At 43.3% G+C, this 12,753-nt stretch overlaps 1 long non-coding RNA gene across 1 annotated transcript in view; it reads right to left on the bottom strand.

Moving 5' to 3' along the window:
* The window catches only part of LOC120220507, a 327,176-nt gene that overhangs the window by 207,068 nt on the left and 107,355 nt on the right, over positions 1-12,753 (bottom strand). The gene's annotated exons all lie outside the window — the stretch shown is intronic.

The following is a 12,753-nucleotide window of genomic DNA, read 5'->3' as shown; positions in this document are numbered from 1 at the left end:
TCATCATTAACATTTGTGACTTGGTTCACATTCATTTTGCCTCAATAGTTTAAATAATTTTTAATGGGAAATGTAGTCACCATCACACGCTGCTCACAAACGAATAGGCAACCTGGAAAGCTCACAGACCTAGCAGAAATTAACCATAAATTGCCTCGAGCTCTTTCTGTGCTGAATTTAAAGTGACCAGACATCAAAACAGTACCAAGAGAAGTAGTATTTCACGTTTATGAGAACGCTCTCTGGGGCAAAAATGCCAGAGCTGGAGTATCAGCCGTGCTGTTTACAAGCCAGGACGCTTAGTGGCCAGCTACTCAGCCTCTCCGAGGCACAGCACTTACAACTATACGATTGGGACGATGTTAATGAGTGCTTACATGGACTGAGCACTTTCTACATTCCACGTTCTTTCTAAGCACTTTCACAGGAATTAACTCATTTAATGCTCACAGTAACCTCATGAAATAGAGAGTCTGCAACTATCCTAGGGCACAGAGAAAATAAAAGGAGTTAAGTAAGGTCCCAGAGCGCTGCCTGCCACATAAAAAACACTCGGTAAGTGCTCTTCTTGGGTGCACGCAGTGCCATGTTCACGCCATGCTCTGGGGGATGCACAGATGATAACACAATGTTTAACCCCGTGAAGCCAGAGAGAAGACATTCCCAGGAAAACAGCAAAATCAGCCTGGCAGATAGTTCCCTAGGCAGCACCGGTAAGGGGCACCCATTGTGGCTAAGCCCACAGAGGCTGGGAACTTCTGGAGACAGCAAGCCACACATCTGTTTTAAAGAATGGGGGGGGGGAGGGGGTACCTGGGTGGCTCAGTCGGTTAAGCGTCTGACTTCAGCTCAGGTCATGATCTCATGGTTCGTGGGTTCGAGTCCCATGTTGGGCTCTGTGCTGACAGCCAGCTCAGAGCCTGGAGCCTGTTTCAGATGTTGTGTCTCCCTCTCTCTCGGACTCTCCCCTGCTCACACTGTCTCTGTCTCTGTGGCTCTCTCTCTCAGAAATAAATAAAACATTAAAAAAAAAAATTAAAGAATGGGTAGGTAGGGGCACCACGGAGGCTCAGACAGTTAAGCGTCTGACTTCAGCTCAGATCACAATCTTAGGGCTTGGGAGTTTGAGCCCTGTGTCAGGGTCTGTGCTGACAGCTCGGAGCCTGGGGCCTGCTTCGGATTCTGTGTCTCCTCCCCATTCCCCATACCTCCCCTGCTCATGCTGTCTCTGTATCTATCAAAAATAAAAAATAAACATTACAAAATAAAATGAATGGGTAGGACTGGGTTCTAGAGAAAAGCAGGAGTGGGGAATCACAAATGAATGCAACAGATGATCCAAAGTCCAAAACAAAGAACAACAAAAAAAAAAAACAAACCCCAAAATAGCCAAGGCTGCCTTCTGCCGGTAGATGAAATCTAACTCCGGCCAAGTCAGGAGTCCGGGGAGGGAGAAGGTAAGGCTGGACACGGACACTGACATTAGAATACGGGTGACCTCCCTGGGCTGCATTCCCCTGGAATTATCCACTCACCTAGGTAGCTTTCTTGGATTCAATCAGTGAACAAAGACACAATGTGTCATCATGAAGACTGTGTATTTCAATAAGAACGTAAAATTCAACGCTAAGCTTCCCTTCCGTAGGAGGAAGGCAACAACAGAAGGCCTCCGAGCCTTCACTGCCTCATTTGCTACCAGTCTATCCCTCAAGACTCGGATCCCCCGACAGGCCTCCCCAGACGTGTACAAGCTCCCGGAACATCCAGCATCATTTATCACAGGAGCACACAGTACCGGCGGGATGCAGGGCACGCCGCCCCCGAGACAGGCCACCCTTGTTATTTTGAATCAGTTACTCAGGAACTCACCAGGGCAGGACGGAACACGGTGGCCCTCCTGAGCCCCTGAAGGCCAGAGACCAGGAGCTTGGGGCCGGGAAGGCTGTACGCAGCACCAGCTCTTCTTCGCTCGTTCGCTGCTGTTTTGTGCCAGTCTCGGCCCATTGACAGTAATGCTAGCCGCCAGATGTGCGCGGGGACACCCACCCGGGAACCAGGGACCTTCCCACGGAGCTCCCCCCCTCTCCACACCACTGCTACACCAAGACCAACCCTTGCGATTTTTTTTAAATGTTTGTTTATATTGGAGGGAGGGAGTGAGCAGGAGAGGGGGAGGGGCAGACAATGGGGGAGTCAGAGAATCTGAAGCTGAAGCTCTGTGCTGACGCAGTGAGCCCAATGTAGGGCTCGAACCCACAAACCGTGAGATTATGACCTGAGCCGAAGCCAGATGCTCAACCAACTGAACTACCCAGGTGCCCCTCTTTATTTTTTTTAATATTTATTTTTGAGAGAGAGACAGAGTGTGAGCAAGGAAGGGGCAGAGAGACAGGGAGAAACAGAAACAGGCTCCAGACTCTGAGCTGTCAGCACAGAGCCCAACGTGGGGCTCAAACTCATGAATTATGAGATCATGACCTGGGCTAAAGTCAGGCACCCCCCCCCCCATTTTTAAGTTTATTTCTTTTGAGTGAGAGCGAGAGCAAACACAGGAGGAGCAGAAAGAGAGGGAGTGTCAAAGAACTGCAAGCAGGCTTTGCACTGTCAGCACAAGAGCCTGACATGGAACTCAAACATGTGAGCCTTGAGATCACGACCTGAGCCAAAAATCAAGAGTCAGACGCTTAAGCAACTGAGCGATCAAAGCACCCCTCAATCCTTGTGATTTTAATGATTACAACATGTCCCTCAGCAACAACCATCAGAAAATGTGAAATATAAAGGGTTACTTACGAGACCTGAAAATAACACAGCACATCTATGGCCACACAGCAAGGTCACAGGCAAAGAGAGAGGCACGTGAGCCTTGGGGTTTTGCTTCTGTTGGGGTTGAAGGTGGGGGCCTGAGGTTTCAGGACCTCCCTCTTTAGTGGTGAATTTACAACACGGGAAGAAAAAGAGACTAGCAGTCCGAATGGTAACTATTGAAATCAACCAAGAGCCCTAAGACAAAGGAGCCTGGGTTGATGGAGGCAGCCGGGCTCGATCTGGGATTGTGGCTGGCAGGGTGTTTACTGGAGACCGCCATCATTGACGCGGACGCCTAGGCATCAAAGCTGAAGTCAGGCACTTGCATCACCAATAAAAGAAAAAATAAAGCAAAACAAAACAAAAGCTGTCAGGGCTTCACAAGTACAGCTACCTCAAGCCCAAATCCCTTGTGTCTTCAATTATTTATTTCTTTGCTTAAAGATAGAAAAGCTGCCCGCTTTAGTCTTCTCTGAACCCATATTTCTGTGGGCTCCCATATATGTGCCATTAAATTGGTTTTATTTCCTTCTCCTATTAATCTGTCTTCTGTCAACTGAATCGTTAGACCAGCTCCTCAAGAGCCTAGAAGAGATTTCCTCCTCCGTAGACCACTGCGTGATTAAGTAACTACCAAGTGTACAAATTGTGATTTTTTTTTTTAAGAGAGGGAGCGAACGAGCAGAGGAAAGGGGCAGAGGGAGAGGAAGGGAGAGAGAGACAATCTCAAGTAGGTTACATGCTCAGCACAGAGCTCGACTCAGGGCTCCATCCTATGACCCTGGGACCATGACCTGAGCTGAAATCAAGAGTCGGTCGCTTAACCAAGCCATGCAGGCACCCCTAAATTGTGACTTTCAATAGGAGACCAGGCTGCTAGCCGAACAGGGACCAGGATTTACTGTAGGAAATGACACTACTGTTTATTGAGCGCCTAGTACACTCCTGGCAGGATGCCAAATATGTTCACACGCTGTGCATTTAATCTTCACCATGGCCAGGTGCTGGAAGCCTAACTCCAGAACCAAGGTTCCCTGCTGTGAGGACTACAACCGTTAAAGCTGAGAAAATACATTCTTTTTGCTGACCTATCTCGAAGTAGGAGTACACAAATTAGACCGTACGACTCATCCCTCTGTACCACAGCAACACACACAGCAACACCCGATTCATGAAAGCCCAGTGATTGTAAAGGAAGTAGGTGTTGGACGTGGTGGAGTTATAAATGCGAGAGAATGGACACGATCCTGAGAACGAGGCAGCGTGAACCCTCCACCAGGTCCACGCTCCTCGGCTAGAAGCCTACGTGCCAGACAAGACCAATAATGACTATGGTGTCTAATGACTCTCTCCTGTAGCCAGACACTCTTCTAGGCACATTAATTCATTTAATCCTCATAACTATGCAAGGAAGTTTACTATGATAAGCTTCATTTTATACATGAATATATTGGTCTTCTGTCAAATGAAAAAGTTTTGCTCTATCTCCATCTTTCCCTTCCTTGTGAATTTTGACAAGATATTCCTCGCTACCCTCTACCCCTAGCCCTTTGGGTTTCAAGAGTCGAATTATAGAAAGAAATATTTTATCATGCCTACTTTTGTTTTTTAAGTTTATTTTGAGAGAGAGAGCGCACGCGAGAGAGTGCACACGCGCGCAGGGGAGAGGCAGAGAGAGGGAATCCCAAGCAGGTTCCGCACCCCTCAGCGCAGAGCCTGTTGCCGGGCTCGATCTCACCAACTGGGAGATCACAACCTGAGCCGAAATCAGGAGTTGGACACTTAACCAACTGGGCCACCCAGATGCCCATTAGTACTCTTTATGTATAACATACACACACCTTCTGCTGATCAAAGCTACTCAAATTCTATGGATAATAGCTAGCTTCAACACATTAAGAATATCACTTAACTCTGCACCTGACTCTATAAATCCAAAAAATAACTGTGCAATTCTCTGTTCTACCTACAAGTAGGGAGATCACCAGTGTAAAGTCAGATTTTGACTGCCAAAGCGCTTAAAGAAACGTAAAGTCCTCACCATGGACAAGGAGTAATCAACTGGAATGCTTGCTACATGGAACATCGAGTTTCTCCTGGGTGCCTTTAGTTTGTTTTTTCATAAGATCTACGTTTACTTTAAAACAATAGTCCGATCTATTTTCTTCTTTTTTACTGCCATTATATTGGAGGAGACTTTCTCTCCTCTCCTTTATCTGGGTCTTTCATCTTCTCTGATCCTTGATAATAATTAGTTTTATTTTTGGTGCTGATCATATTCACTAACACCGGCAGCCACAGAAAACCTGGAAAGGCAAGGGAGTGTGGGCGTTGAGCAAGTACGAATTCACGTTGATAGTGCAGCTCAGCAAGCCCAGAAATTCAAGCAGTCAAGGGCAGGACTTGGAGAGGAAGTCTTCAGCCCAGAGCCTCTTGCTACCCCCTCAGGGGCCTTGAGGATGGTCAGCAAGGCCTGGAGGGAGAGGGAGGGCCAGCTCGGCACAGAGGAGGACATTCAGGTATCTCCAGGTTAGCAACGGGGAGCACTCACTCCAGAGGTGAATGAAGGCGGGTGCGGCTTTTCTAAATTCACAAGCTCTAATTAGGTAGACCTGGACCAAGCACTGGGGTAGAAGGTTAGAAAAAAATAATGATTCGGGGAGCATGGGTGGCCCAGTCGGTTGAGCGTCCGACTTCAGCTCAGGTCATGATCTCATGGTTCGTGGGTTCAAGCCCCGTGTTGGGCTCTGTGCTGACAGCTCAGAGCCTGGAGCCTGCTTCAGATTCTGTGTCTCCCTCTCTCTGACCCTCCCCTGCTCACGCCATCTCTCCCACTCTCTCAGAAATAAAACATTTAAAAAAAGACAAAATAATGATTCATCGCGTTTCTCCATAAAGAACGATCCCTTTAGATCTTGATGGATCTTCTGTAGGAAGACAGCAGGCTGTCAAGATGCCTACCACCCTTCTTCATAGCTTATCAATAGGTTAGGAGAGAGACACTGCTCAAAACAGCAGTAAACAAACGCCCAGGAATTCCACAGAACACTGGGCCCTCCAGCGTGTGTTTTCCTCATTCAAGACAGCTACACCGGCTCTGACCAATCGCTTAGAGACTTTCAGGATTGGAGAATTACAAACTCTGTACTGCTTCCAGAATAGATTCAAGAGTTTCCTTCTGGGGGTTAAGAGGCTTTAAGTGGGTTGAAAAATGGTTAGGATTCCAAGTTCAGTAAGACAATACCAATTTTAAAGATTTCAAAACGGAGGCTCAGGTTAAGAACTTTCCTTAATGGTACACAGCGAATGTGAAGGTCATAACTTTCACGAAAGCCTGTCTTCAATTCCAAAGCTCTTGTGCTTTTACCAATGTCGTCTACAGACAAATAGAAGCATGTCCCAAAGACGGCAATGAAAACAGCTGAAGGGGTGGGTAATGGGCTTCGGGAGGAGTTCTTAAAGAACCTGAGGATATTCTGAACTATGAAAAGTTAATATAGGATAATGTACACTTCTATATATTCCCAGTAACTAAAACAGAGGATGCTGTTTTAAGGTGTAAGGTGGGGGTGTGGGGAGTTAAACATCTTAAGATCAAACAAAAACATAGTGTGTAAGCACAGAAGCCCTGGAGAAAGGAACCGCTTCTACTGTCTATTCCTAGAGTACTTCAAGCAAAATACTCCTCTTAAACCTGCCCAAAAAGACCTCACTGGAGCAGATGTGCACTCTACGGTCGTTTCTGTTTTATGATCCCATGATTCCATTACCTAATATTTTTGCAAATTAAGAAGTCCACAGTAGTTTATGGTATCTCCATTTGTGCTTGACAGTAGGGTAGGGAGTTTGCAGCATAAAACTGCTTGCCTGTTACATGCAGTTAATATTAATACAGTATAATGAAAGAGGAGATGTTGATCCTATTTTGATTTAGGAGCTCTAGAAATGAAATAAGGTGTGCTCAAGGAGCGTTGGGGAAACGATTTGTCTCCTAAAATGTCAGATAGTTAAGAAAGAGCCCATTTAGACACACTCATTTATATAAACCTTGTTCTCCCGTGCCTCACATCCAAAGTCAAAGATGAATGGCCTAATGGTTTAATGAACCAAGATTTCCCTCGAGTCATAGGTCACTGGGAGTTAAAGACATTAAAATATTACTTCTATCCTCTTCAGTAACACCACCCTACCAGCATTCTCCTCTAGGCCACTCTATTGGAGTGTATCAGTTTATAGGTGAACTAATTTCCCTGTTTACTCCATTCATTTCATCTGTTGGGAGGATGCCTTTTGCCTTTCATAGTTCAGAGCTCAATCTTCAAACTAGGCTGCTCCCCTGTTCTAATATTTCTCTTTCCTCTAAGGCTCGTAAGACCGATGAACACTTTCACAGGCCACAGGAGAGCAGGTACAGTGATTGCATGAGGGCCACAGACATCATCTGTACAAGAATGAAAATAGCAAATCAAAGGTTCAACTGAACTAAAATCGTGGCATACCTTAACGCTCATTTAGGTTTCATAACGTAATGCATTTAGAAAGACAATCAGAAGCATGTGAACAAAAATATGGTGTAAGGACTCTGAGGAAAGAAGGGGATGAGCTACATGGGGGGGCTGCCTCCACCCCCATTCAGTATCTGGTGGACGGGCAATGGAATAGGGGGTCAGGGAAGCAGGCCCCAGTACTGGAAGGGAAGGAAAAAAAAAAAAAAAGTGGCACTGACTTGCCACATACTGAACAATTCCTGCTAAGTGAAATTCACACAGGGCCACTTTAACACTGACAAAATTCAAATAACCACAGAATAGAGCACTATAAAGCCTAAAGGAAAGCAGACAGGTGATCTACACGGAGAAATCAAGCATGGGGGTGCCTGGGTGGCTCAGTCAGTTAAGCATAAGACTTCAGCTCAGGTCAGGATCTCACAGTCTGAGTTCAAGCCCTGTGTCTGTGCTGACAGCTCAGAGCCTGGAGCCTGTTTCAGATTCTGTGTCTCCCTCTCTCTCTCTACCCCTCCCCTGCTCACACTCTGTCTCTCTCAAAAATGAAGATTGAAATTTTTCTTAATTAAAGATAGTATATACATAAAAGAAAGGAATCCAGCGTGCATGGGATTGCTAGAGAAGAGAATGAAGTGAGCAGGGAGAGGGACCAAGGAAGAGGCTCGGAGGAAATTCACTATGAAAGAATTAGAAAAATGGTGCTGCATAAAAAAAGATTGCTGGAGCACTGAAGAGGGAGAAGAGCGTACTTGTGAAAAATATCTATTCCCGAAAATGAAATCATGTGAGTTGTTAACACCTTTCATCAAATAAAAGCAAACCCTCTCTGCGGGAGAACAAAACACCAGCCCATAATCTTCAATAGTATTAGAATAAAAAACAAAACTATTTCTGCAGAAACTTCATCTACCATGTAGCAGGCCACAGGAGATTTCTCAACAGGTTTCTGCAGAAGATACGAGAACAAGCATAACACAAGCGGTATGCAAACAAACACCACAAGATAGCTTTCTTGAATGAAGACTTCAGCTTTAGAAATTCAAAGGGCAAAATTAAAACAGATGAACACCTACACATAGCATGGCTACATTTTTTAATTTTCAGTATAACGAGGCTTCTAGTCACCTAGTTAAAAAAAAGAAAGAAAGAAAGAAAACAAAAAAAAAGATTATAGACAAAGGGACACAAAGCTGGCCACAGGTATATTAGAGTCTGATCACATATGCATACACATGTATGGAATTAGCCAGTCTATATGGAATGCGGCCACCACCAGCTACCACCAAAAAAACGTCCATAGTCACTCACACTTCGGACTTTCTGCCAACCCCTATGGTAATCATTTCTTAATCTTTGTTGCCAGATTCACTGCTACAATCTACTCTTAAAATGCAACTTTCTGTAGGGGCACCTGAGTGGCTTAGTCAGTTGGTTGAGCCTCCAACTCATGATTTTGGCTCAGGTCATGATCACATGGTTCATGGGTTCAAGCCCCAAATCAGGCTCTACAGGGACAGTGTGGAGCCTGCTTGAGATTCTCTCTCTCCCTCTCTCTCTCTCTGCCCCTCCCCTGCTCTCACTCTCTCAAAATACACAAACTTAAAAAAAAAATGCTAGTTTGTCTAGAGTTTCTCACTAAGGCCCTTTGCTCACACAACAACTTTCCAAGTGTGAGCTCACCCATTCCGATGGCTACAGTGATAATACCCATTAGACACCTTTACATGCACATCCCATGGGTTTCTCAAAGAGTAGGACTATTTTTTTTTTTTACTTCCACTAGCCCTTAGTGTATTATTCTGTATGGATTGCTCTCTCCCTTTATCATTTTTCCAGATGTAAACCAGTAACACCCATTAAGCACCTGGACACTTTCACTTAATATGCAAAACACCATATAATGACCTTAAATATTACAGGGCATGCTTTGAACATTTACTAAATACATATATAAGCCTATGTAACACATGCAGACTTTAAAGAATAGGGAAGAAAGAAAAAAGTGGGAAAATATCTGCTCTACAAGAAAATAAACTACGATTTAATCCCAACCGGAATACTAAAGAACGACCAAAAGTGAGTAAGGTAGAACCTCTAACAACATGAAAACCCTTAGTGAAATGACAGAGGATATTAGTAGCATGGGTACTGCAGACAAAAATGGGAGTCCCAGAACAAGTCTCCATTTAGAAACGAAAAACAACTGTAGTTCTAGAATATACTGTTAAATGTATATGCATATATATATACATACGTGTGTACATATATATGCATATGTGTGTAAATGCTGTAAACAGATCAACCTAAAAAGTCACAAGATTCTGGATGGTTATTATCTCGCTTAGGCACAGGCATGGGGATAGAATGGGGCCCACATTACATAGATGTTATTAGCAAAATTCTTCTACCTCTTATGTGGAATGAGAACTTAAGAATTTATTATGCAATTCATAGATCAAACCATGCATGGGATCAATGTAGAGAATTTTTCAGGAAACAGCTAAGGATTTATTTAACTCTGCATACCTTTGGTCCAAAACTAAAATCAGTACATTAAGAAGTATTACTGGGGGGGGGGGGGGGGGCAACTTGGATGACTCAGTCAATTAAGCGTCAGACTCTTGATACTGGCTCAGGTAATGATCTCACAGTTTAGGAGTCTGAGCCCTACACCAGGCTCCATGCTGACAGTGCAGAGCCTTCTTGGGATGCTCTCTCACTCTCAAATTTTTTTTAAAAAAGTATTACTAGGACCTTTGAAGCACCCAACAAGATCACATAACCCTCCTTTCTTAGTTGTCCTCAATTTCGTGTTAATTGCTCCAAATGTCATGTATTGCTAAACTATCTTAGTTTTTACTTTTATAGAAACTATGTCGTACTAAATATAGTCTTGCATTTCTTAATTTTCCTCAATATTTTTAGATACATTCATACTGATGCATTAAGCTGTAGCTCATTGTTTATTGTTATGTAGTATCCTATGTGAATACTTATGCATTCTAGTTATTAGCAAACATCAGTCTTGTTTCACATTGCAGGCTTTTACAAATGACTTGTTTGGAACATTCTCTACATGTTCTGGAAGCACATGAATGAGGGTTTTGGGGAAATTTTATATTTTATATATATATATACACATATATATATGAAATCCATAGCATATAGAATTTGCTTATCTTCATCGTCAATTGGAAACATCAAAGAATTTCCCAAAGTTGTACCAATTCATAGTCTCACCAGCCATTTGAGTTTTAGGATGTTCCACATCCTTTGCTTTTTGTTATGGATACACAGAAAGTCTTTATATATTCTGTATATTTATCCATGGTCAGTTTTGTGTTACACAGATCTTCTCCAAGTATGTAGCTTAGCTTTCCATTTCCTTTAGGATGGCTTTTGATGAAGAATTTCGATTTATCTAGAAGTAACCAAATTTACCAAAAATTGGAGTTTCTGGCCTTACAATCTATCCAAGAGCAAGAACAAACAAACTATACCAACAGCCAAAATTTGGGATTTTGCATTTTTATGGCCAAAGAAGGTTTCACATTTTTAAGAAGGTTGTAAAAACAAACAAGGACTAACATGCAATAAAGATAGTGTATGATGTTCAAAGCCTCAAATATTTCCTCCTTAGTCCTTTACATAAAAGTTTGCCGACTTCTGCCCTAGGGCCATAATGACCATCTTTTAAAAAAATTTTTTAAGGTTTTATTTCTGAGAGAGAGAGAGAGAGAGATATCAGGGGAGGGTCAGAGAGAGAGAGGGAGAGACAGAATCTGAAATAGGCTCCAGACTCTGCGCTAGCTGTCAGCACAGAACGCGACGCAGGGCTCGAACTCACAGACCAGGAGATCATGACCTGAGCCGAAGTGGGACGCTTAACCGACTGAGCCACCCAGGCGTCCCTTAATGACCATCTTTTATATCAACACAAACTATATATAGAAGTTTGTGATAGAAATGCTCTATAATCTAGACTTTCCGATATGATGGCCCCTGGCCATACGTGGCTATGGAGTACAGGAGATGAATTGAGGATCGAAGTTTAGTTTTATTTAAATTTAAATTGCTAGATGGGCCTCGTGGCTACTATATTAAACACGTTAGTCCTACATTTTTATCTCTAAGTTTTAACATTTTGCCTTAGAGAATGGTCTTTAGTCCTATTAGAACAGATTTTTTTTTGTACATCAGAAATCAAATGTCACTTTTCTCATAGGGCTAAAAACGATTTCCTAGCCATTTTCCTATAATGGTACAAATCGAGTGTGTAGGTCTGTAAAATAGTTAGCAGAGCGCAGTAGGTATACAGCTGCTGGAGGCCAGAGGCAACTTCAGAAAATTATATCACCTGTGATTTTTTTTTTTTCCAAGGAAACTCTACACTCGACATGGGGCTCGAATTCACAACCCCAAGATCAAGAGTCACATGCCCTACTAACCGACCCAGCCATGCACCCCTCACCTGTGGGGTTTTTTTTTTAATTCATCTTTTTCCTGACACTTGTGCACTAGGCTTACTTCTAAGCACTTTAGGAGATTAAATTAGTTAATATTCATAGTTTGCACATGGGAACTGAGGGACAGAGAGCATATCCAAGACTATAAAGGTGACAGGTGCCGCTACCGGCGCTGGGACCTGGTCAGTTTGGCCCCAAAGCTCATGCTCCTAAATCACTACCCTAGATGACTCAGCAAATAATGGTTTGGTTTCTTTCATTCCAAACCAAAAATGTTTAATTTCTTGCACTTTTTATTGTCTCATTGCACTGACTCGGGACTCCAATCACCGCGTTGTAAGACTGTTAGTGGTACTAGTCTTTCCTGCCTTTTTTTTTTTTTACATTTATTTATTTTTGAGACAAAGAGAGCACAAGTTGGGGAGAGAGAATGAGACACAGAATCCAAAGCAGGCTCCAGGCTCTGAGCTGTCAGCACAAAGCACAACTCAGGGCTTGAACTTACAAACCATGAGATCATGACCTGAGCCAAAGTCAGACGCTTAACCGACTGAGCCACCCAGGCGCCCCTATTTATTTTTACTTTGAGACAGAGCGCATGCATACACACAAGTTGGGGAGGAGTTTAATGAAGGGGGTGGAATCCCAAGCTGGCTCCACGCTCAGCATAGAGCCCAACATGGGGGGCTTGACATCCCAGCTCTAAGATCACGACCTGAGCTGAAATCAAGAATCAGATGCTCAATCAACAGAGCCACCCAGGCACCCCACCTTATTCCATCTTTTCAACAGATTATTTTAGCGTGGTATTTGCTTCACATCATTACACTTTATCAAGTAATTTCCTTCTATTCCATTTGCTAACATTGTGCATCATGAATTATAAAGTTCATGAAATTAAACTTTAATCAAAATATTTTTCTTAATATACTGAAATTATTTTCAGCCTTAACTCTCTTAATAGGACCTGTATT

Source organism: Hyaena hyaena, unplaced genomic scaffold, assembly GCF_003009895.1.
Source record: "Hyaena hyaena isolate Hyena2069 unplaced genomic scaffold, ASM300989v1 scaffold_701, whole genome shotgun sequence".
Taxonomy (NCBI): domain Eukaryota; kingdom Metazoa; phylum Chordata; class Mammalia; order Carnivora; family Hyaenidae; genus Hyaena; species Hyaena hyaena.
The sequence above is the reverse complement of the archived record's forward strand: the minus strand, read 5'-3'. Positions and strand labels throughout refer to the sequence as shown.